Source organism: Bombus fervidus, chromosome 9, assembly GCF_041682495.2.
Source record: "Bombus fervidus isolate BK054 chromosome 9, iyBomFerv1, whole genome shotgun sequence".
NCBI lineage: Eukaryota > Metazoa > Arthropoda > Insecta > Hymenoptera > Apidae > Bombus > Bombus fervidus.
Genome location: NC_091525.1, coordinates 3711129 through 3736798, shown reverse-complemented (window position 1 = coordinate 3736798; position 25670 = coordinate 3711129). Strand labels below are relative to the sequence as shown.

Sequence of the window (25670 nt, the reverse complement as noted above, 5' to 3'; positions counted from 1 at the left end):
TGCCGGACGGATGTTCTTTTCGATTAAGTTAGCCAGGCCTTCGACGAATACTTCCTTCCAAACTTCTGCAGTCAGAAATAACTATCGCTTGCGATAAATATATTATGTTCGTTATACAACATTTTTTGAAATTTCATTAACACTGCTCCGACACGCGATTACCGCGATTGTACGGGTAAAATATAAAGTCAGTCCGAAAATGTATTAAAAATGATGAGACATTTATTACAAATCGCCCACTCGGTAAAAAATTAATGTACAGTATAAATGGTGGTTTTAAACGTATAATTAATGCCACAATCGGTCTCACTAAATGTTCTGACATATTAATGTAACAAATGATCGACTTGAAATACTTGGGTGATCTTTGTGGTGTGTATGCTTGGGTTAAATATTTTATATCTGTTATACACATATTCAGATTCGTTTCAAATTTTATCAGTATATACATAGTCGTGTGTCATTAAATTGCTAATGAAATGCTAATGAAATTTCAAGATGTTCCTTACATTGGACATGGTATATGGACGAAAATTTCTGTAAGTGTTCAAATACTTTCGCGAGCCGCTGTATCTTTGGCTAGATGTTAATTACTGGGCTATAAAGAAGATATAACGCTGAAACTTGGAATTTGGAATATCGATGGATATTAAAAAAAAAAAAAAAAAAAAAACAGAAAAAAAGAAAAAAAATGAAATAAAATAAGAAAAAAAAAAGATAATTAAAGAAGTGATCGATTTGGCGAAGAAAGTTCGTGAAAGAAAAAACTATTTAAGTGTTGTAAGAAATATTTACTTGTAGCAGGCTACCTGAATTTCTTATGAGTTTAAATTTGCAAACTTTTCTGACTTTGTATTAAACAAAGTTCAGACCGGCTTTTGACTATATCACATCCTTGATTTGCTGATGATATTTCAAAAATTGTTCGCGTGAATTAAGGTGCAGATAATCACCTTATCCGTTATATATATCGTGTTATCACTTTCTAATCACGGAGATCAGATCCTTCTTGAGCTCTCCTTGTAAATCTTGAATTAGCCACGCTGGTCCACGACTGTCGCGCAACCAATTACCTGCCAAATTAATACTGAAACGACTGTTTCAGGATAGAGTCTTGAGTCCTGAAGGTGCCGCCACGGTTTAATTTATTATGTAGGATGAACTTTATGCTACCGAAACGATGTCGTGGATAATTCAATTTGGCGAGACGATGCTTTTTGAAGGTCGAGACGATTTCTTGATTACACGATTACACGATTATCAAGTCGATTTTCTAATAACAAAGGATAGAACTCTGTCAGGGTTTCGAACGACTCTTGAAGGACGAAATGACTGTTTTATCGTTCGATGTGATTCAGTTGACGATCCGACTGATTCTTTCGACGATTGAAATGATTCTCTCTCGTGACGATCGAAGCGATTCTTGTAATAATTGAAATGATTCTTCCTGACGATTCGTGCGATTTTTACTTTCCACTATATTAAAACGATTAAGTTATTAATTAATTAAAGCAGATATTAATTTTGTATCTTTTGTCGACTGGCAGTGTTGACTGGCAGTGGCATTTTTGATTATTTAACATTAGTTTTATTTGAATACAATACTAATAATCTGTATTTTTACTTTGCAGGGCCGACATACCAAAACTGGACAATTGGCAGCCATCAAAGTTATGGACGTTACAGAAGTAAGTAACTGTCTTTAAAACATACTATTGTTTTGTCTCATAACAGTATTTACCTTCTCTATACACACGAAAGTCTACTGTAGCTCGATTTAACACAAATAATATAAAACACTAAATAAGAAATTAGTTAACGATTTTCTAACATGACCAAATTTTAACCTTCTATACTTTTACTTTCCTTCTCGGATCGTCTGTTTTTCTTTTACTTTCCTCTACTTACCGATTTCCAGCACCCATTTCATTCCTTTCTTTTCTTCCGCCAGAATTTCTTCTTCTGTTGTATTCATCGCTTCAGACTTTTTACATTCCCTCCATATATGTTGCCATGATTCTTCTTTCTCCTCGCATAATCTACACATTTTCCGATTCACTTCCACCCAGTATCTACTTCGTTCCCATTCATTTCCACGTCTAAAATCTCGCCATTGTTTTCAGCTTTGTGATTTTTCCCTTCTCTTCTCGCTATTTTGCTCTACCTTTGTTTTCCACTTGTTGTATTGTTTCAACGATCTTGATCTCTCTATTTTCTTCCTCCTTCCCTCTATCTTTTTCTTTCCGTATTTCCTTATTCACTCTTCTATGACGTTAATACCAACGGTCGTCCTTTGCTTCGCCCATTGATCAGCTTCTTCTTGCTCGTAGAATTCCTGCATTTTTCTCTCCATTTCGTTTTCCTCCTATTCCTGGCTGTTTATCTCTCCTCTACATTCTTTCGGTATTTCATTCTTCGTGGTCGTCTTCATTTTCTCCCGGAATTCTAGAGGTCTGCCTCCAGATTCTTCATTTATTTGCTCTATTTTGGCCTCCTCTTTGACTATATACCCCGGTGTGTATCTAAAATGTTACAATAATAATAATAAATGTTACAATCGTAACGATTTTACTGTTATGATAACAATAATTATATTAAAGATGTAAAAGAATGACTAATGGTATTCTATGTTGTCCATATAGAAACAATGTTCTTTCAGAATGGGTATAAAATTGTAGGGATTACTATATGCGAATAAGTATAAATAATTGCTCGAGTACGTACAGTGGTTCGCAGAAGTATACGTACGCTTACACAAAACTTTTACGCCGCGTCTTATGGAAGAAACATTTTAATGATTCATTAGCGTTATAACGAAATATGCGACTCTCATAATTATATTGGTAAAATTTGAAGCCAATCTGGAAATGTATATACAAGTTGCAAGATACCTAGCGTAAACTCATAGTTAATAAAAAATTAATGTACGATGTGAATAATGACTTTAAGTATATAAATATAAGTAATAAAGCGTTCAAAATGATCTACGAAGATAAGCGTCGTTGAATATTGCAATCTATTAATATCGCGAATAATTGCCTGTTTAAGTAGCTTTTTGATTTGTGTAAAATATTTTGCAACTTTCTGTATACATTTTCAGAATTACTTAGAATTTTGCTAATGTAACCACGATAGTTGCGCTTCATTTTAGTGCTAATGAAATTTCAAAATGTTTCGCATAACACGTAATATGTTTATAAAATATATGGGCAAACGCACGAATACTTTCGGCAGCCACCGTATGTAGATTCACCTATAAAAATTTCCATTGTTAACTACGTGTGTCGGTAAATAGCAACGGTCTGCCAGTGACTAAATTCTCCGACGAGTATAGTTCGCAAGAATGCATACACGACAAATGCATTCTTTACAAATTTTCCGAGGAGAAGAATGCACGAATATTGCGAAACAGTTTGGAATAAAGCTTCGTACAACAATAACAAGGCGCATCTCTCAAATACTTTTGAGAAATTCAGCTCCAGGGCTTTGATCTCCATTTATCGAACTGTCTGAATATCTTAAGACAAGGAACATCCATTTCAATTTTAATTAGGCAACCTAATTAGACAAGGGGAAGTGATTAAGAAACGCGCGGTTAAAATAAGGGATCGAGTGAGATAGTAGAATAAATAATAGTAGTAGATAGTAGAATAAAATAATAGTGGAATAAAAATTTATTCCAATAAACAACACTGACGTAACTTGAGCGTTGATGGCGTGTTTAGATTTGCTACATTGTCTTGTTGTCTCGTGCTTAGATCAGGCTATACACGATTACTGTAGCTTATATGCTTTGATAATTATTGTTAATTCTCAAGTCAAGAAAGACTACGTGTGTTAAAAAACCACTATTAAAGTTACGAATATAATAAGTATAAACCAGGAGAGATTAATTTAAGAATAAAATGAAAGGTATTAAAGTTATATTTTCGTTAGAAAAATAACATTGTTTTATAAGAAATTCGTTTCTAAAAGTTATTTTTTAAATTGTAAGTATCTGGTACAAATGATCGTATTAAACTGATGTCTGCTGTTTCTAGACTCGAGGGGGAGGGGGGGATTTTTCTAAAAAATTGCCTCATTGGCGCCGCTTAAGGCTATTTTTTTTTTTTTTTTAAAGCGATAGTAAGTAATAATATAATAAAATAAGGTAATTTATTTAGCAATTTTTTTTTTAATTATGTTCTCGTTTAATTACAATACCACGAAGTTCATAATATAGATTGTTCAATTCGCCTTGACTTTAACTATCATTTCACGATGATAAAAATATCTATCCTCGTTCAGTAGAATTCAGTAACCTTGAAATACCAGGAAAAAAGTTTCCCCCTGAAACTTTTGCTTATCATAAAAGATAAGCGAGATATTTAAAACGCCGAAGTTACGCGGGAAAAGTTGTACGTGCAGTCAACCACATAAGTATACTGATCAAATTTTCTTTCAAAAACATTTCTTTACCGTAATTTCTAAAAATACGACACTTGGTGAGAAAATGATATCCGGGAAACTTTCAGAATGATCGAGTAAAAGGAGCCCGTGACGCATTTATTTAAAGCTCTGCAATTTTTATAATTTCACGTTAATTCCGGATTACTCTTTAATTACTCTTATCGTTTAATTCTAGAAACATGGTACGCAACGATTATAAAGAAAACTTTCAAGGCCGTAACGATAGATATCAATCTAAGAATTACGATGTGTACCGACAGATTTTTCAAAACTTACCATATATATTATGATCATTAAATGCGTTATACACGAAGTACATTTTATTGTTATCATTCGTGCGATAAGCGAATATCGTACCGAATACAGCTTGTAATGCTCTGTCAAAACGCACTGTAGATAAAGTGTTCATTGAATTGTATTTGTATAAAGAAACTCTAACATCCTATCAATATCATGATTTGTTGATTGAATGGTATCCACGATTGATAAAAAATATTTTAGATAGTTATAAAGTAATATTTATTAAAGATAATTTAACACGTATTCCTATTTAGGATAGTTAGAATGAATTTCTTAATAAATTAAATATCTAATAAATTAATTAATTGATAAATTAAAAAATAAATACAATTGCGTAAGTATATATGCTTAATCTTATTGATTATTAAATGTTTGCTTAGTATGGCTTCCGGCTTACATCATATTTACAATGTTTGCTGTATATGACACATCGGTCTTCTTTGGATTTACGTAGCTAACAGTTTAGTCACCGAATAATATTAGGTTCTCCGAGAAGTTTCTTTCATTTCATAAGGCGATAATAGATGAACGACAATTTTCGTTTTATATTGTTTTATTGAATTAAGTATGATCCATTTCGTTCTATTTCTATTATTATGTTCGTGCATAATTCAATAAACTAATATAAAAGAAAAAACATTGTGCGTCTATTATTTCTTTATAAAACGAAAGAAACATTTCGGGCAACCTAATATCTCATGACTAGTTCTTTCGCTGCGAACAGCGCTTATAGACGCTCAGACAGAATATCTTTCTCCGAGCATCGTGCGATCCGTGCGACCGATCTGCCACTGTCACGCCGGCTGCTCACAAAGCAATTTGTTTCTGAGCGCTGCGCAGCGAAAGGGTTAGATTGCAAGTTTTCATGTATTTATGCGAAATTTAAAAGCGTAAAACTGCATCATACGAAAAATATATAAAATATCCAGAGTACAGTGCTTTTGATAACGCTGTGCAAGTAAAATAATTTCACTTTTTCAATTATATTCTGAAAAATATAAATTTGCATAAAGATCCACAGTCCAGTGGTGACATTAGAATTTTTATCTCTGTTTTTCAATAAGTTTTAATTAATATTTTAAATATGTAACGCAATTTATTTGCTTCTACCTTTAATAAGAAATAAAGCAGCGAAATAAATATAAGACAATATATTAGAAAAATTGCAAACACCTGTTGTATCTATATAAAATCATAAAAATAATAACTAACATAATATTATATCGATATAATAACTAAGTTATTAATTAATATTTTAATATTTTAAATATGTAACGCAATTTATTTGCTTCTACCTTTATTAAGAAATAAAACAGCGAAATAAATAAAAGACAATATATTAGAAAAATTACAAACACCTGTTGTATCTATATAAAATCATAAAAATAATAACTAACATAATATTATATCGATATAATAACTAAGTTATTAATTATTATTTTAATTAATATTTTAAATATGTAACGCAATTTATTTGCTTCTACCTTTATTAAGAAATAAAGCAGCGAAATAAATATAAGACAATGTATTAGAAAAATTACAAGCACCTGTTGTATCTATATAAAATCATAAAAATAATAAGTAACGTAATATTATATCGATATAATAACTATAAATAATATCATGTTATCTTCTTAGCGTTGAAAAAATTAATGATTTGTAATCTCTAATATATACATAAATACATTCATGATAATTCTATTGATATTTAAGTATAAATAATTTTCTTACAGAATACGTTTTTAGTTTCTTTGGTAGGCTAGAAATATACAAAATTTGCTTAGTATATGTAGGCTTTCGTGATTGTCGATGTCCGACTACTACTTTAGTGTCATAGTTAATTTCAATCATTTCCTGCAAACTATACAGCACTTTTTCCCACATTATACTTAATTGTTGATAAAATTGTGACGCGATTTGAATTTTATAGTTATTCTCTTATTGTATCTTGTTATATACTACTGTATTTTATACAAGTATTAAGCATATATTGTAGAGTAAGATTTTTTCATTGCTTGAATAATTTTCAATATTGAATTGCAATAACATTAAATTATAGAAACACGTTTTTCAATTAAACAATATAATTACAAGTAATACACGTATGTATTTTCAAACGAAATTTTCAAACGACGTCTTTTCTACGTATTTACAAGCGGAGAATTACGTTATATCTATTTTTGGAATACTTGTTTGGTCAGCATTTTGCGTATTTTGTAAAATGTTCAATCAACAAATGAATATGTTATTTTTATTTATACTGTTATACTTACCTATCTTCCTGATAGTAATCAACAGTATTCAACTTAAAAGTATTTCTCATAATATCTTGATAGCCATCAATGTTCCAACAAATAGTTCAGAGGATCTCGTTTTAGTCAGAAGATATTTGTTTATAACATTCGTAAGTTTTTTTAACACTTTACCGACCGGTAGCCGATTAATCGGATTTTGTCGCCGACGCTTACCGACCGGTAACCGATTAATCGGCTTCTTATCGTCTACAATCTTTCTCGTTATTTGAACAGTAATTTGTTATTTAGTACTAAGGTACCTTGCTCAGTTTCGTCAGTCGCGTTGCTTTGTAAGCTCCCACAGTTTTATACCAATTTGAGAAACTTACCGTTCGCGATGAACGAAAAGAATGTTATTGAAGAGTCTAAATCGAAACAGAGCCGGCGCCAGGGAGAATCTGCGCCTGAGCTGCCGGTCGGACGTGCGTATGCTGTTGAACCGCCAGTGGTCAGTAAAGTGTTAACATAAATAACGATATAAGTAGAAGTATTCTTATACTATATCTTATATTTGAACAGCTTTTTCATATCGAAACAATTATTTAAAATGTGTCAACTATCAACTATCAAGTATCGAGAAGACGTGTGGAAGATGTGTGATTCAGATATCGTGAAAATTAGTTGGAAGTTATACGTGTTACGAGTAATTAATTTGCGTTATTATCTGTTTCAGGACGAAGAGGAAGAAATCAAATTAGAAATAAATATATTAAAAAGGGTGAGTATACCAATACCGTAAAGAATATGAATATTTGCTTGTGAAAACGGATTCAAAGAGGACGAGATCACATTATTCGCCTTCTGTCGCGTGTTGCAGTATTCGAATCACAGAAATATAGCAACGTATTACGGTGCCTTCGTGAAGAAGTCATCACCTGGAAAGGATGATCAATTGTGGTTGGTTATGGAGTACTGCGGAGCTGGCTCCGTTACAGACCTTGTCAAGTCAACTAAAGGTCAGAGTTTAAAGGAGGAATGGATTGCTTATATATCACGGGAAATATTGAGAGGACTTAGTTATCTTCACAGCAATAAGGTTATACACAGGGACATCAAAGGACAAAATGTTTTGTTAACCGATAATGCTGAAGTTAAGCTTGGTATGTTCCTCGACCATCTATATCTTAACCAAAGTATATAGTACTTGGACGATATTTCAACTGAATACAGCGTCGTTCGTTGCTAAATCGTTCGAATGATTAAGTAATCGTTTACTCCGTTATGCCGTAGTTGATTTTGGCGTTAGCGCACAATTAGATCGGACAATAGGTAGAAGAAATACATTTATTGGAACGCCATATTGGATGGCTCCAGAAGTAATAGCCTGTGATGAAAATCCTGATGCTACATACGATAACAGAAGCGATCTTTGGTCATTGGGAATTACGGCTTTAGAAATGGCCGAATCACAACCTCCGCTTTGTGATCTTCATCCGATGCGAGTGAGTATTTGTAACGGCTGTGAATCTCCTTCACCGTTCTTCTACATTACTACTCTGTTTTAAAAAGGGTGAAATTTTATTGATTTAATTTTATTGATTATGCTTAATTCACACAAAAGGCTTTATTTCTGATTCCACGTAATCCACCACCAAGACTCAAATCGAAAAAGTGGGCGAAGAAATTCCACGGTTTTATTGAAACGGTTTTAGTAAAGGATTATCATCAACGGCCGTATACAGAGCAGCTTCTTAAGCATCCGTTTATTCGGGACCAACTGACCGAGAGACAAGTTAGGATACAACTTAAAGATCATATTGACCGCTGTAAAAAGCGTAAACAGGAGAAAGGTATGAAAGACACGCGGAAGCGATTCGTCAACGATAATTTGCTTAATCGCTGTAACCCGTTATTTGTAATTTGTCACACAGAAAGAGACGATTATCGATATAGTGGTAGTGAAAATGAAGAAGACGAATCGACATTAGCTGGTGAAGCGTCATCCATTGTTCAAGCACCTGGTGGTGATACTTTGCGTAGAAATTTCCAACAAATTCAGGAAGGTAGGACTCTAACCCAAGAAGTAAATCCACAACCACCCGCTGCTAAAGAAAAACCGAGTAGCAGAACTCAAAGACATATACCGGAACCAGGGCCACCTGCACGTCCTGCTATACCACACAGATTAATTGGTGCGTTTGATAGTATACCGTTAATTATCTTCTACATTTGTATGTAAAATTTCTATCCATTGTTACGCTGAATAAACTTTCTCAAATGTTACGTAATTACTTTTGCACTGTTTAGTAGTTCCAGACCCCCAACCACCATCTCGGCCATTACCTCCAACACCCAGAGATGATCCACGACAACCTCATAAAGTTTCTACACCGCCATTCAATCATCAACCTCTTATTGGTGGGGCTTTTTTTTTTTTTTTTTTTATCGTGGGGAAATCCTCATGGACACTCGGCGCTGCGTAGCAACGACCGTGTAGTGTCGGACTCTTACCGACTAAAACCCCACGGTGGTCATCCCGACGTTCTGAGGTGCACCCGGGGTCTCTTGCGAATCACTACCGAGTGCAACCTCGTCGTCTATCTCCCTGCCGTTGTAGCTGTCTAGGGAGGCGTCCCGGCTTGAGTTGGAAAGCTAGGGGGAACCACTCCTCCTAGCACCACGTCCCCTAGTCTGACGCACCCGGGGCAGCGACGGCGGCGCCGCGCCCCTGCGTCGTACGGAGCCCCAGCGACGTTGATGCGACGATCTACTGGGATCGGCTCTTCTCTTCCGATCCCTCTCTGCCCGCTCCTTTCTCTGCATAACCTCCTCGCAGTAGGTGCGGACAGCGTTAAACTCCCGGGGCCCTCGGAGCATGGCCTCAACGACCGCTTCCGCCTCTCGCCGATGTCGAGCTGCAGGACGCGCCGCGGTTCCGCCCACGCTGGACAGAACTCCAGCATGTGCTGTGCCGTGTCCTCCTCTACCCCGCAGTGGTGACAGGTGGACGTCACCTCCCGCCCGATCTTCAGCCGGTACTCACCGAAGACCCCGTGTCCGGTGAGCATCTGTGTCGTCCTGAAGGTGAGCGGAACCCCGCCTTGATCTCTCCAAGCCTCCCAATTGGGAAGCACGGCGCGGACGGCTCGGTGTGGCCGCCTGGCGTCCTCCTCCATCAGCTGGGAGCGCCACCGCTCCCAGATCTCCAGCTTTGCCTCTTCCCGGACGTTCGAGGCCGAGAGGCCGTCCAGCGACAGCGCCGCCGTCGAAGGCGGTGCCCTCAGGTGTTCATACACCCGATAGAGCTCAAGGGCCCGCGGCTCAAACGGGGGGGGGGACGCCGCCAGCACTGTCGCCGACTCGTAGGATATTGTTCGATATCCTCTGGCTATTCGAATAGCGATCGTCCTTTGCAGTCTCCTCACCAGGGTACGACTGCGACGGTTGGCCATCAGATCTTGGGCCCACACCGGTGCCCCATAGAGGACCCGGGACCAGATCACTCCCTCGTAGAGTCGGCGGACTCCCGACCCTGCTCCGCCTATATTCGGAAGAAGGCCGCACAAGGCGTTGGCTGCGGCCGTCACCCTCGGGACCAGGAGCTTGAAATGTGGTCTGAACGTCCACCGACTGTCGATGGTGAGGCCCAGGTACCTCATACGAGACTTCACCGGCACCGCTTCGCCATTTATGGCCACGGACAAACCATCGGGAGGGGATCCCCTGCGGCGGCGGTCGAAGAACCACAGGGCCTCCGACTTGGCCGGCGACACGCTCAATCCCAGTCGCTGAATAGCGTGCACCGCGCATGCCACAGCGTCTTCCGTGAGAATCACCGTCCCCCGGCTAGCACCAAGGTATCGTCGGCGTAACAAACCAAGCCCGTGCCCGGGGGCATCGGGCATCGAAGGACGGAGTCGTAAGCCGTGATCCACAAGATCGGTCCTAGCACCGAACCCTGCGGGACGCCGCGCTCCACACGTCTTCTCTCTTCCCCGTTCCTCCCAGTGAAGGTGATCCACCTATCGTTCAGGTAGGCTCGGCGAAAGCCGTACTGACTGTCGTGCCATCCGGGAACCCGCCCCGAGATATGGTCCTCCTGACGGGCGGCGATCACCCTCTCGAGGAGCTTCCCGATCTCGTCCAGCAGGCATATCGGCCTGTACGCCGACGGCGATTCCGGCGGACGAACCTCCTTTCGCAGCAGGGCCAATCTCGCCGTCCGCCACATCCGCGGGTAGATGCCCTCCCTCAGGCATCGGGTAAACAGATGCCGCACGCGGGGGACCACCACCTCCATCGTCTCCGCCCAGACTCGGCCCGGAACTCCGTCCGGACCCGGTGCCACGTCCCGGGACGCCATCTTCTTAGTCGCCGCGAGAAGCTCCTCCTGAGTGACCTGCAGCTCCTCGCTCCGCTCCGTCGACGTCGTCGCCGCCGTTGCTGTTGACGACGTCTCGCTCCTGCCGGAGGAGAGGGACGATCCCGACCGCCCCGCGTCGCTGTCCTGACGCGGAAACAGCGTCCCGATGACCTTGGCCAGCAGTACCGGATCTATGTTGGCGGTCAGCGGGGGGGCCGCGGGTCGTAACTTCCTCGTTACCACCTTGTACGGCCGCCCCCACGGGTCTGACTCAACCGCCTCGATCAGCTCCTTCCAAGACCGAGCCTTCGCGATCTTGATCTCCCGCTGCAGAGTCCGTTTCGCCTCTCTGTAGACCCCGTAGCAGCGGAGATCTCCTCCTCGTCGCGCGTCCTTCTACGGCGACGGGCCCTCAGAAATCTTCTGCGTGCCCGCACGCAGCTCGCCCGCAACTCCGCGATCTCCGGCGTCCACCAGTGAACGCAGCGGTTGCGTCCACCGCCCGGGACGGAGCGCGGCATCGAGGCGTCGCACGCCGCGCTCATGTATCCTTGGAGGATCTCCGCCTCCTCGTCGACGCTTCCCAGACTGGTCGTCCCTTGGGCGTCCCAGCTCCACGCCGAGACGATGGCTGCCGCCCGCAGCATCTCCCTGTCCCGCTCCTTCAGGCGCCATCTGGGTGGTTGTGATGGGCCGGAGCGGCTCGCACCACCTCGGGCGACTTGGTTGTTATTTTCGTCCACGTCCTCCGAGACCACCTCCATAAATATGTAGAGGTGATCGGACAAGGTTTCGACTTCCTCGGCCACTCTCCAGTCACGGATCCTCGGGTACAGCTCCGAGGTGGCGAACGTGATGTCGACCACGGAGGACCCCCTCCAGGCCACGCAGGTGCTCGCCGTACCCTTGTGTACCAGCAGGAGTCCGAGTCCCGCAGCCCAGTCTGTCAGCCATCTTCCTCTGGTGTTCGTCGCGGAGTTCCCCCACTGCGTCGAGTGAGCATTGAAGTCCCCGAGGACCAGCACCTGGCGGGGAAAGCACCTTTTGACACATTCACCGACATCGTCTAGAAAGTCCCCGAACGCGGCCAGGCCGCTGTTGGGGGAGACGTAGACCGCCACCACCGCTATTCCTGCCCATTCGACCGCGACGTAGCCGCTGCCACGGTCAAGCAGGGCGCCAAAGGCGCCCAGGGTCGGCGTCCAAGTTACGGCCGTCAGTCCGTCCAAATCCCCGATCCAGTTGGGAGCGTCAGGGACGCGATACGGCTCGGCCACTGTCGCGATGGCGACCTCTCCCTCCCGGATGGTCTGGAGGAGCAGGTCATGCGCCCTTCTCGATCTGCCCAAGTTGCATTGGAGGAGACGGTTAAAATCACTCAATCACCTCCATGGCCTCCTCCCGGCCATCTACCGCTGGATGTTCGACGGTGCTCCCCTCTTGCGTTACCTCCGCGGTCGGTTCGCGGATCTGTGGCTTCCTCTTAGTTCTCGGCGGAGCACATGCCGCCCCGCACATCCTGTGGTTGGCTGGCGCCCCCAGCGACTCGCACAATGGGCACTTGGGCGCGGAGGCGGGACACCCCCTGGCACGATGCCCGCTACCGCCACACCTGTAGCACAGATGCCCGCGATCCACGTTGGACGTGCAGGTTACCCGCACGTGCCCCAGCTCCAGGCACTTAAAACACTGCAAGGGTCTCTTCGGGATAGCCGTGACCCTCGCCGTGGACCAGCCCAGAGCTACTTTCCCGTCCCGGGCTAATTTCCGGGTTCCGGCCACTGGGCACCTTACCCATGCAGTCCCAAGGCCGTATCTGCACCGACCTGCACCTCCGCACTGCCGCATCCCGCCGCTGAGGCCAGCGCCTGCCGCAGCTCCTCCTTAGCGATCGAGATGTCTATCCCGGCCATCCTCAACTCCGCCGTCCTGTTCGGGGCCGCTACTCTCACCACGGCCGGGTCCAGCACCTCGGCCAGACGCGTCGCCAATCGCGACGCCTTTCCTCTGTCTCTGTCGCCGGGGAGCCGGATAGTTATACCCCCGGTCATCGATTTCCTCATTCCGAGGGACTCGCCGCCGATCTCCGCAAGCGGGACCTTCTGTCGCGCCGTCGCGAGAACATCGGCGTACGATGTCTTAACCCCCTCGTTGATAGTCAACGTCACCGCGGACGTACGCGGTGCGCGGGGGAGCCCGGCCGTTTTTGTCGCCTGCGCCGTTCCTTCCTTAGTCACTAGTGCGGCGCCCGTCTTCCGTGCGCCCGTTAGTCTTGACGAAGGAGCAGCAGGCATTCCCTCTTTTGTCTCCTCCTTCCTTGCGGCCCTTTTCTTCCGCTGCCGTCTTTCCACCACCCTCCATTCGCCACCCTCCTGCTCCCTCGGGAGCATTGTGGCTTGGGTGACGCGTGGGACAGCGGGTTGGTCCGCCTTGCGCCGAAGTTCGGGGCTGCGCGGTCTTCGGCCCCCGAACCGTTCCTCGATGGCCCTCATGATGGAGGGACCGAGTTCGTCCATCTTTTTCTCTAGGGCGTCCAGACGCGCGCCTTCTTGTTTCCCCTCCCGCGGGGGGTGGCCGGGCTCAATAGCCCGACCGTTGCACCGCGGGCACTCGTGGGTGCGAGCGGCCAGCCTCGTTATCTCTTTACGCAAGGCCGCGTTTTCCTCCTCCAACGCGGTCAGCCTTGCTTCCGCGAGCCTGGCGGCCGTGGAGCTACCGCTGTGGACCACCTCAGCCCTCTGCAGGTTAAGCTCCCTCCATGCGGCGGCGACGTAGGTCGCCGCGTCCTTTAGGTCCTTGATGCTTGCTCCCTTCAGGTTCGACGATACCGCCGCCACCCGCAAGATCTTAGACACCTGCCTGGTGAACTCGGCGCTCACGTCGGCCGCCGAGCTCATCCGTATGTCCAGCGCCAAATCCACAGAAATCTCCGGGGTCAGCGTCATAATGCGCCTTCTCTTCCCCCCGGAGACGGTCGATCCCAGGGATGACCGCGACGCGAAAGAGGCGTCCGAATCCCCGTCATCGGACCTCATCCGCGCTCGTAGCTCCCTTACCGGCGCGAGGCCCGTTACCGCGGCCGGTGCGAGGAAGATGCCGTCTGCCCCGCCCGCGGTTCTCCGCGATGCTCTTGTCATTCTTCTCGGAGGTTCCTTGTGAATCTCCGTACTACTGCATCCCGCCTCACCAGACGTGAAAACACATCCGGGGGCCTGGCGGTCCACCCCCGAACGGCCGTGGTCGTGAGATGACGACGCAGGTGAGCCCACTTGACTACCCACCGCTGCGCCGGTACTGGGGTATCCCTCCCCTGCACCGTAAACCGTTTTTCTTTTGTGGTCGCAATCCATAGTAAAGTGTAATTTGTTGTCGCCGCGGTCATCAACAAAGTCCGTCCTGGTGCCACTCACTCTTTCGCACCCTGCCCCGGTCAAAGCCGGTGCAGGGTGTCGGGGAGCCCCACAAGAAGGTGAGGTGAGTGGTCTTGACAGGCATGGGCCCACCAACTTCTCCGAAACTCTCCGCATCGGATCGACAGAATTGACGGGCGCCAGACGCACCGACCAGCTGCCACCCGACTGTAAGAGAGCATCAGATCTATCGGGGTTTCCCGGGACGTGGTCCTACGGCCCGAAAACCCATACCCGCCTCATGCTCCCCTTATTGGTGGGGCTGGTAGTGGAGGTTCTGGTGGACAAGCTGCATCGCAAAGAAACAGTCATGTGTTTAAGCCTATGGTAAGTCTTTTCAATTTTTTTATTTTTGCAATTATCTTTTTTTGTATCTTATAACTTCTCCTCCGACACTTATTTTATGCCAATAACAAAATAATAAATAAACTGAGTTATTTAACATTGGTATCTTATACGTTTGACCGACTATATGTCAGATTTATTTAGATTTAGATTCGAAGAGGAAAAGTATTGATAATTATATCGATCAGGGCACAGCTCACCGATTTCGATGATTTTCAAACGCATTGCCAACGTCGACATTCTGAGCAATTTTACTTGTACGTTATGCGTATAACCGCCGCTCGGTTGTAATTTCCGGAACGTTCATAAAAATATTTTGCCCAGATCGTTATAATTACTAAGATATTCATTATAAGAAGACGAATATCACGGCAAAGAGATTTTTTCACGCGATTAATATTTTCCAATATTCGCAAGACCTTTGGCGTTTCTTGTTTAATATATGTATATGTATGTTAGTAATAATCCATAGTGAAAAGAATCTACATAGACAGGTACACGGAAGTATCCAAACGCTTACCTTTGCAACTTTCAACAAGTGACATACATATGTGGGGCACTCCTCCTTTGGAAACCGAAACAAACATGAACGTTGATATGCAAGTTCTAAACAATTGAATTTCGGGCTAGAAATCTCTGTACACAGGCAATTCGCAACGTTAACACGCACGCGCGCACACACGCACGCACTTGTACTTATATCTTATAGAACAGAAATTTTTTAATGTACCCTCAACTTTTTTTTTTTTTGTTCAACGACGTTTTACAAGTTGCAACAGATTTTGCTATATTCGGCATTGTAAGTTAATACGGAATTTTATTTAAAATCGTAAACGAATCGTTTCTTGGGACTGAGATTAAATAGGAGATTTTCGATTAAACGCAGTGAACGTATTTTCCAAATTTATATATTTCCTATCACTTCCGAGGTTTCTACAAGGAAAACGATATCAACAATCATCGTGTACGATTCAATTTAAATTACATTGATAATTGTGCAAATTTCAATACCAACGAACTTTTATCTCTGTTTCACTTATGCTTAATGTTTCTTACTTTGAGAGCAACGAATCGAAACAACGGAAACATCATGTTCACACTTCAATCACACATATGTATATTCACCAAAAATGTACTGTTACAATTGTCCTCTCCGTGACATAGATGACGTATAAATGTCCACATAGTACTGCAAGGATAAAAATCAGAATAAAATTATTCTATAAACATATGAACGCATGCTACTACTAAATAATTTTAGTTTCAGTTGTAATTTATCAACCGAAGGAAAAATATCGTGTTATCATCGATGCGTTCGCGTTTTACGTTCGTGTTAAATATCGATATCTTACTGACATTCCTTTTTTCCCCTTTGGACACTTGAATTTCTGGGGCACTTATCTGGTTGAGGCCGGGTCTTAAAAGCGAGAAATATCAACTATGAGTAAGATAAAGAGAAATGTTCATCAGTTGATTCACCGATACTAGCATATTCCTAAAATAAAATTATTTATCTTTTTCCTTTTTGATACACGCGCATGCCTGTATTTACCAAAAATTCCAGCAATAAATGTAAAAATTTCAGTATCGTTAACTTCTATGTCGTAAAAATCGAGGAAACAAATTTTTCGGATTTTCCTATTTTTAACACAAATAATAAAAGTCATAATCAACAACGATATAAATATATGTCATTCAGTTATTTAGGTAGTGGTTTGCGAGAAGCTTTGTCAGTACAGTATCAACATTTTTTTGCAATTAATAATTCCAATTAGGTGTAGTTTCATCATAGTATTTTCGATCGAATAAAAGTATCTTAATATCTAAGATATTTTACGTCCCCAATACCGCGATATCATCGATGATATTTTATCGCAATAAAAATACAAAAAAAAAAAGAAAAAAGTAAATAAAAAGCTTGATCGCAACCATGGTTTATAAACCATGCAACCATCTTACTGTGTCAATGCAGTTTTGATAACATTGCTTGTATACTCACGTAACATCATTAGGTACGTAATTTTAATCATCTATATCTTTAAGCTTATCAAGTAATTACATCTGACATTCTATACATATCGTTAAGAATCTATATCCTTGTTTTATAAAAACTCGTTAAATTCAAGATCTTCTTTTATTGACATTAGTTGAATTTATCGCTCGTTGTATCTGACGCGGAGATTCATCGTAAATATCGTTTATACGCATTCGAAAATACTTTCGTGACTCGCTATGGATCTGCGGTTATAATAAATTTACTATAAACAAGTGTAGATATGTAATGGTGAATTTTCCAATTTTACGGATATGATCTAGAATTTAGGTACTTCTCTTGCATTTCCTCCTGTAGATGTGATATTGCTTTAAATACTTCTGTTCGACGTACATGTTTGATTGCGTTAATAGTTGCAAATGTAAGTTCGAATATTTTTATGTGGCTTTGCGTCTGTTTACCGAATAATAAATTTGTTGCGTTCTAAACGTGGAAACATCGTTTCCATAAAATAGATTACTTTTCAGAAAGATCGCTCGATCTGTTCAAAATTGTTTTATTTCAATGTTACAACAATAAAAACATTGTTTTGTTTACCAGAGAAAAATACAGATTACCTTAAAACATTGGAAAATATGATCACGCGACAAAAATTTGTTTGTCATAATATCTTTTCTCTTATAGCAAATATCTTTTCCTTGGACATTTTCTGGTATCATTAAAACTAATGAAGAAATGCCAAGTTCTAAGTTAGATGACTCAGCATGCACATGTTATATATAGATAGATATAGTCTACAAACTACTTCAATTTATAAAGATCGTAGAAGAGCACATGCTATTTTTATCCTACTTTGCCTTCTTGCTGCCTTTCATCAACTTAATGTATTTTGTGTATCATATATTTTGTTACGTATATATATACAGTTTGTCCAATTTGAATGGAAACGATTAAATATCTCGCAGAGTATGCAAGATACAGAAAAATACGTTCTAAACAATAGCTGTAAAATATCAGACGTTTAGTCTTGCAAAGAGCACGAAAATTCTTAAGAATAGCATGATTAATATTTCAAATGGAAACCAGTATTCAAGCATATTCTCGAAATGGTAACTTTCAAAGGTGATACGTGGCCGATTATGTAATATCATTATAACATTAATAACACATACGTGATAATAAATCGGAAATAAAATATGAAATTTTTAAAATAAGGCTTTATTTCTGAGAAAATAATCGTTCCAATTTCGAAAATCCGGTAGATATTCGTGTATTTAACTTCGATAAGTCAAAATCGATAATTCTGATTCGATTGATTTTTCATATTGATAACAAATCAGTAAGATGATAAGTAGGAACGAGATTAGGTACAACATGTATGTTCAGGAATAAATCTACGTACATGCAAGTATTATTATTAGACCGCGGATGTTAGGTGTTTATGACAAATTTACAGAACGCGTACACATAACGTAAAAAATATATGCTTAATATCTGAAATAAAGCACACGTTATAATATCTAGTAGGTGAGGAAAGTCTCTATTCAAGTTAACATTTTTTTAATTGCGATGATAAAAATATAAATTTACATAGATAGCCGCGCTCTAGCTATGATGTTTGGAAAAGTCAAGTCTCGTATAAGTAATACTTGAACTTCCAGAGATTAGAAATTACATACATACAACAGATATGTTGATATTTGAATTTTATTTGAATTCTGTATGTAAGTAAAAAGTTATCGCAAGTTTTTCGTTAAATTATTTACGAAAGGATATTTTGAACCTACTTGTCGAGTTTCGATTATATTTGGAACTATGTGCTTATTTACTATTAAATTTGAGTTTACAAAAATTTATTCCTTTTCTCTCCGTTTTCTTTACCAAAGTAGTTACGAGATGCTTGAAACTTTCCAGGAAGGCTCGAATCTGTTTGCGATGCTCTTAATACCACCTGTAATAATAAATAGTTAAATGTGTTGTAAATATAAGCAGTTATGTAAAAACAGTTATATGCTAATCAACTCATTGCGCGGTAGCTTTTATTAATACGCGGTAGAATTATGTCCTGTTCGATAGTATCCACATCTTATATGCAATACTTTGCAAGATATAAGCTACGCTATCGTTTGCAAGTATGGTCGTTTTGGTCGATTTGTACTAACGGTACGTGAATTTTACCAAATTGTATAAATTAACGATGAATTAATAATTAGAAGCAGCAATTACTACCTTTTTATGGAATGAAGATTTATTTCACTGTGAATACTAATATATTCATTTGTTGTTTAAAAAACACTGATTGTATTAACACCGGGAGTCTCTATATCCTCGTAGTCTATCTCATAATTAAAAGAATCAAAGAATCTGGAGATAAAGAGAGTTTATCAGGTGAAGAAATATTGATTCTACAAAGTTTGACAATTGCGAACACCAGTTATGTTATTATATATCGACTCTTGAAGATCAACTTAATTAGATTATTGCGTTATTGGGTGGTAATGACAAAATCCGCAATCATTTAGTTGCTAATCCAGTATAACTTGCCATTATACGTAATTAGAGTGATTACGAAGAATCAATTTATCGGAATTTGCTGAAAGCTTGTTGCAGCTTATTGAAAGTAAGCAAGTGTCGGTATACTTTTGAGCGATAATGTACAAAGTCCGGACGAGCAATCTTGCGATCTACAATGTCGAGTAATATTAACACCGACAGCGTACAACGTTTAAAAAGTAATATCTTGGGAACAGTCTGTGCAAAAGATACGGATGGTTATTGTTTCGAAAATACAATATGCGATAAAAGATATTGGTTTCTCTCTGAACATTCTATTGTGATTTCCCTCAGAACTTTCATGGCCATCTATAACTTTTGCCTGAAATACTCTTCCACATTTTCCATATCATTTGAGATATTTAATTGGTTTCCATCTAAATCAGGCTATATTGTATATATAAATATATATCTTTATATCTTTCTTTTGCTACATACTCATAAACAGATACATATTTTAATCGGTAGCACGTAGACTTTCCTTCTATTTTGCTATTAAGTCGTTGGCGTGCACGCAAATATAACTGCACAATTATTTCCTAGGGCGCGTATACTTAATTGCATTCATGAACGCGACACGTGCACACCACACATGTCACACGCCTATAAACGCACACATAGATATATCCACATAAACACGTGCGCGCGCTTCTTACACGCAGATTTCAAATTATTCGGTTTTTGTTTTTTTTCCATGTTCACACGTACCGTAGCTGCCTCCAAGGAAGCCAGAGGTAAGAACACGTACACTTATTTTCCTCTTTACATTCCCATTTTTACATTTATACATACAGTTACACGTATTCTTATCTCTACGCGTAACATTTTTAATTGTTTATACATGCAGTCTATATAAAACAGGTTACACGCGCTATGACGTAGTCTTGGTATTACTACATAATTTGCTTGGTTTATTTTTATACATACGAAGTTTCAACAACACTTCTGAATTTTATCTTTAGCAAATGTGTACTATTTACCGCTATCGTGCTTAGTCCCCATTACTTAGACGATATAACGTTCTTGAATGCTTCAGACAAGCTCCCTGAATGTATGCTTTCACGGAGATCGATTACACACTGCTTAAACGCATTAAGTGCAATTCATGGTTGTGTTTGTAATTGTTGGTATTTTAAGAAATATATCTTTAACATTTTTATCAACGTACGAGATATTTCATTAAACCGACATTAAAACTATATACAATTTGTTATTGTTATGGACACAATATCGAAACAAGGACTAACAATTACGATTCAGACTATCTTATCCCTGTTGGCATTCGTTTCTTTTTTATATGTATATGTGTTGTGTTTCGGCGAAGAAAAACAAATTCAGAAGTAACATAATAATTATTTAATGTCACCATTTAATGTACTACCGTCATAATGTTAGTTATCAGGCAAACGGACAAGTTTATCATTGCCATTTTCGGTGTATGTTAAAATTTAACTTAATCATGGTCTGATAATAATTGAACGCTGTTAAAGAAAGAAGTAACAAATTATTATCACAATTTAGTTGTTTTTTATTGCTCGCGATAGATAACGTTGCATTAATTATTTTTTCATTTGCGTTCTTTAAGTACGTTTTTAACGTAATAGGCCGATAAAAGTGTAAGATAAATTAGTATGATTTATAAACACTTTTGGAAAGTTTTCTCATATAAATCAAGTATTGAAGAAAATAATCAATGGGAGGTCAGATAAAGTTATCTGTAAAGTATGGTCATAAACTTTGATTAGTTATACACAATTTTGCCACGCGTTAACGATCTGCTTATCTATTTTCCTTAATATGGATTTGTAACAGATAAGACCGATAATATACATATTGTCGTTATCTACTTCTAATTGATACCGTACTAGGAGAAAAAATAGAACAAGGTTGAAATAGCGCAGCTTTTGATGCAAGTTTAGAATTTTGTTTCGATGAAGTATTCTCGTAATTGATTTCCCACTGATATTATGTTTTTGCGGAAATTATCGTCTATTCGTATTCGGTTCACGAGGTACTGTAGCTACAATGCAAATTATATTTTTTTTAACGTGTTTGTGTCTTTGATCGTCCATACTATTATGTTTAGTTTAAAACAGTTTAATTTGTTTCACACGTGCACAACAAAATGCGTACAATGTAGCTCGAATGTGAATTAGAATTACCCATCATTGTATTAACGTGTCATTTATAACATTTTGGTTTTTTTCTTTTTATTAAAAATTAGGGTCATATCAATAGCTTCTTATACAGTATAATAATACAATCGTTTTCTAGTTTCCGTTAAAAATACCGGAGAAGGAACAATCCATTCATTTCCATGATCCACCAATGTATCTGTTCGATTATCGTTCTCAATGACGCGTATCGCTATAATCACAGGCATTACGTATTAATCCATGATCCGGTAATTATTCGAGATTATTAGGAAATATTAGTATAAATATGTATATGTACTTTGAGATCATTACATTACTGTTAATTGAATCTATCATTTCGATATAAAAGATAATATCATACACAGGGTGGCCAATTGTAATCTATAAATGCAATTACATATACACGATGTTAAATGTTAAGGAAAATTTTATTAGGAAAATAACATGTCGATTGTCATTATTCTTTCATACATGCAGCGAAGTCGTTTATTAAAAATTCCTTGTACACAACGTACAATTTACTTTATGTAGCGTTTATCGGAATTTTCGCAAAGTAGCGTGTTCCAATTAATTCTCTTTCGAATTAGAATTAAACATAACATTACGAACCAGCAGATCTAGATTATATGGATAATAATTAATGACTAATTGACTTTGGACCCGAATTATTGTTTCTTATGAATTGCCAAAAAATCGGGAATCTATCCACGAATTTCATCGTCATAAATCATTCTTAAATCATTCAATTCGATCTGTGACAAACAATTTGCACTGTACTACAGAGAGTGTAACAGTCTCACATAAGAGTAGCTTGCATCTTTTGTACCATTGTTATTTGCTTCGTCTGGCTGGTTGGTGGCGGCTTTTAAACAATTTTTGGAGGTGTCTCGGAACAGTGACTAACGGGGCTATGCGCGTGTGTGTGTGGGTGGTAGGACTTGGACATGCTGGCCGCTCAACTCAGCGAGCTTGGTGTGTCACAGGGCCCAGAGGCCCCGCCAAGGCCGAACAGGTAGCATAAGGCTGCGTCATCAACATCCAACTCCGGTCAGCCCGCAAGCAGCAATGATCAAAACAATAAACAAATGCCACAGTCTTCCAGTATACTCGATCAAGTAAGTGTTACAGCGATGTACACTGTCCTGCGTAAGTATCAGGGTCCTTCTAAATTATTGCAAATATATAAAATACACTTTAACACGTTAACGCCGGCGTGTACCATCGGCGGGTTGTACGTGTCTGTCCGTCTAGGCGGCGTACACTACCGATGGGTCACTCGAGTTTTTCCGTGGGGCAGCGTGCATCGCGATGGGTCATACATGTATTTCACAAAATAGATAGTACAAAATAGGTTTATATTATTTTATCTGAATATTATAAGACACTTGTGGTTTTTGGAAGTAGCTAGCATACATACTAGCCTTTTGTCAGTCCATTCTAAAAATTTAACGTAACCTAACACTATTTTCGTCGTGTGTGTTCCTTACGCGCGCCGTCTTTCTCCGACGAACACGCACGACTATCTTTTTTCCTCCACGGAATTGAAAAATTTTTTGATTCGCGCTATGAACGTTTCTTATGGAAAAATGTTCACAGAATTGCGTGCGATGATCAGAATTCGCGTCAGACCTCCACTTTTTGAGAAAAATCGAAAAGAGTACAAAATCGGAGCCAAATCTGGTCCCGTCAGCTTTACTTAGCATTTATAGATATATGCAAATTGATATTGTCAAACTATTGTATATCAATGTATTAGTTGAAATTCACGGAATTCATTGAACCCAACAGGAATCGTATAGGTTTTGTAATTTTGTTATAAATTGAGGTCAAAGTTTGTTACGCCACGAGGCTTTGTAGAGATCGTATTTCCAACCGTCGCTCGCGGTCCTCCAGCGTCGCAGATATATCCTCTTATGTGCCCGACGAAAAACATACATTGAATCGACGAGCGCATACTTGTCACCAAGCAACGAGTTCTGGAACCGTCGATCTCGGACCGTTATTTTATAACGAAGAAGTCGGCCTGCGTGATCATCGGCGCGTGCGGTGGCGTGATCCGAGCATAGGGCGGGTCGTCTCCCCGAAAGACAAAGAATCGAAATCTGTAACCGATCAGTCTCATTCGACAATTCTAACCGAACGCTCGCATCTGAACAGTCTCATTCGACAATTCTAACCGAACGCTCGCATCTGAACAGTCTCATTAAAATATTCACGCCGCATACATCAAAAATCGAATCGAATCTTTATAAATCATTAACTGTATCTATCACAAAACAATTTGTGACGATTCTACTCTTATTCAATTTATTGTTAAAAATACATGCTATATTAACCTGTTAACACAGTGTTAGATTCATTCAAACACCCCTATTATCTTAATCGAAACACGGGGAACGACTACTTCGCGGCGTCGATTACACGAATCGTAGCGAGAATTTACGCCTCTCGCTGACGCGTTTCCTCGCGACCGCGTCTCTCCGCGAACGGTCGTAACAAAGTTGAAACATTGCGGTCGTATCGAACAGTCTAGTCTGACGCTGCGTCGCTTTACGAAGCATTTGGGCGCCGCCTCACAGAGAAAACCATGAATATCGACAACGGCGTCAACGTGTTAAATAACGCTGTGTAATCTAATTTTCACCTCTGACCTTATCCCAGTTAGCTGTATACTCGGTTAGTAGGTATCGATGAAAATAATGGTTGATATCAGTAAGCATAAATAAAAGAGCAACATCCATGTTTAGTGACGTATCTGCGCGATGTGGAGATCTTACGATAATTGGAACATACGTTTAAACTTGAAAAGTTTCTACAGATTTTATGAAGTGTCGGCTATTTATTAGAGACAAGTGTGGAACTTGATTGACACAAGTATATTCCTTGTTTCAGTTTCAATTTAGCAGAACATTTGATGCCAGTTACGGCAAGAAGTAAAGAATTAACAATGGAGAAACATTCTTCTATCACAATTTTGAGACTATAGTGGAAACATCAATGTTTTGATTGGATTATACCAAGTGTTCAAATACTTAAGCACGATAGTGCACATAACAACATCATAGCGTTATAAGGTTCTTCGAATGTTTCAGTTTCCTGTTGGATTAGTATCGTAGTGCATCGCGTAATTTGTGATTCAAAAAGTCGATTAAAACTCGCTTTATTTTCAGACTATTCCTTTCGCTTTACAGGCTTTGTCCGTTGAAAGCGACAGCGATGACGATCTTGAAGATGCAGGGGGAAATAACGCAAGGAACGATGGCACATTACTTGCTAGCGACCCACCGAAACCTTTGTAAGTAGAGAAATTAATTTATCAATTTAACAGCGACAAAGCAGGAATTTACATTTAACGATTAACCCTTCAGTGATAGATGGTCGTCGTTATTTATAACAGAACACGATCTTTTCTGTTTTCCCGTTCTTTACTTCATCCTGATACAGCGTATCTCGTATATCTCGAACTAAATTATTTCCACTGTTATACGAAGATTCAAATAATTGAGAGATCGAAAGGAACTTTTAGTTGTTGGAAGTTCGGGATAATACATATTTGCTGCTGAAAATTTTGCGAAAATCCATGCAACGCGTTCGTGTAGTGCAAGTAAAAATATCATCTTGATACTATTGCACAAAATTAAAAAATTGTTTATAAAGTTCTAATGCCCGAGCTCATCTTGACTAATTTAACAGTAAAATGATCGCCTCTGGCATCACATCTGTTGCTGACTCAGCTCTTTGGATATCATATTGTAAACTGATCATAAGTATTATCTAATTGAATATTATGAAATCTCTTGTACCGATTATTCGTAACAATAGATTTCAATTTTACTACTTAATAATATTTAAAAATGATTCCGTGTT

The 25670-nt window shown here is 40.1% G+C and overlaps 1 pseudogene; it reads left to right on the top strand.

The window, feature by feature from the left end:
- Positions 1 to 479: 479 nt before the first annotated feature.
- Positions 480 to 25102, top strand: LOC139991093 (traf2 and NCK-interacting protein kinase-like; annotated as a pseudogene).
- Positions 25103 to 25670: the final 568 nt, after the last annotated feature.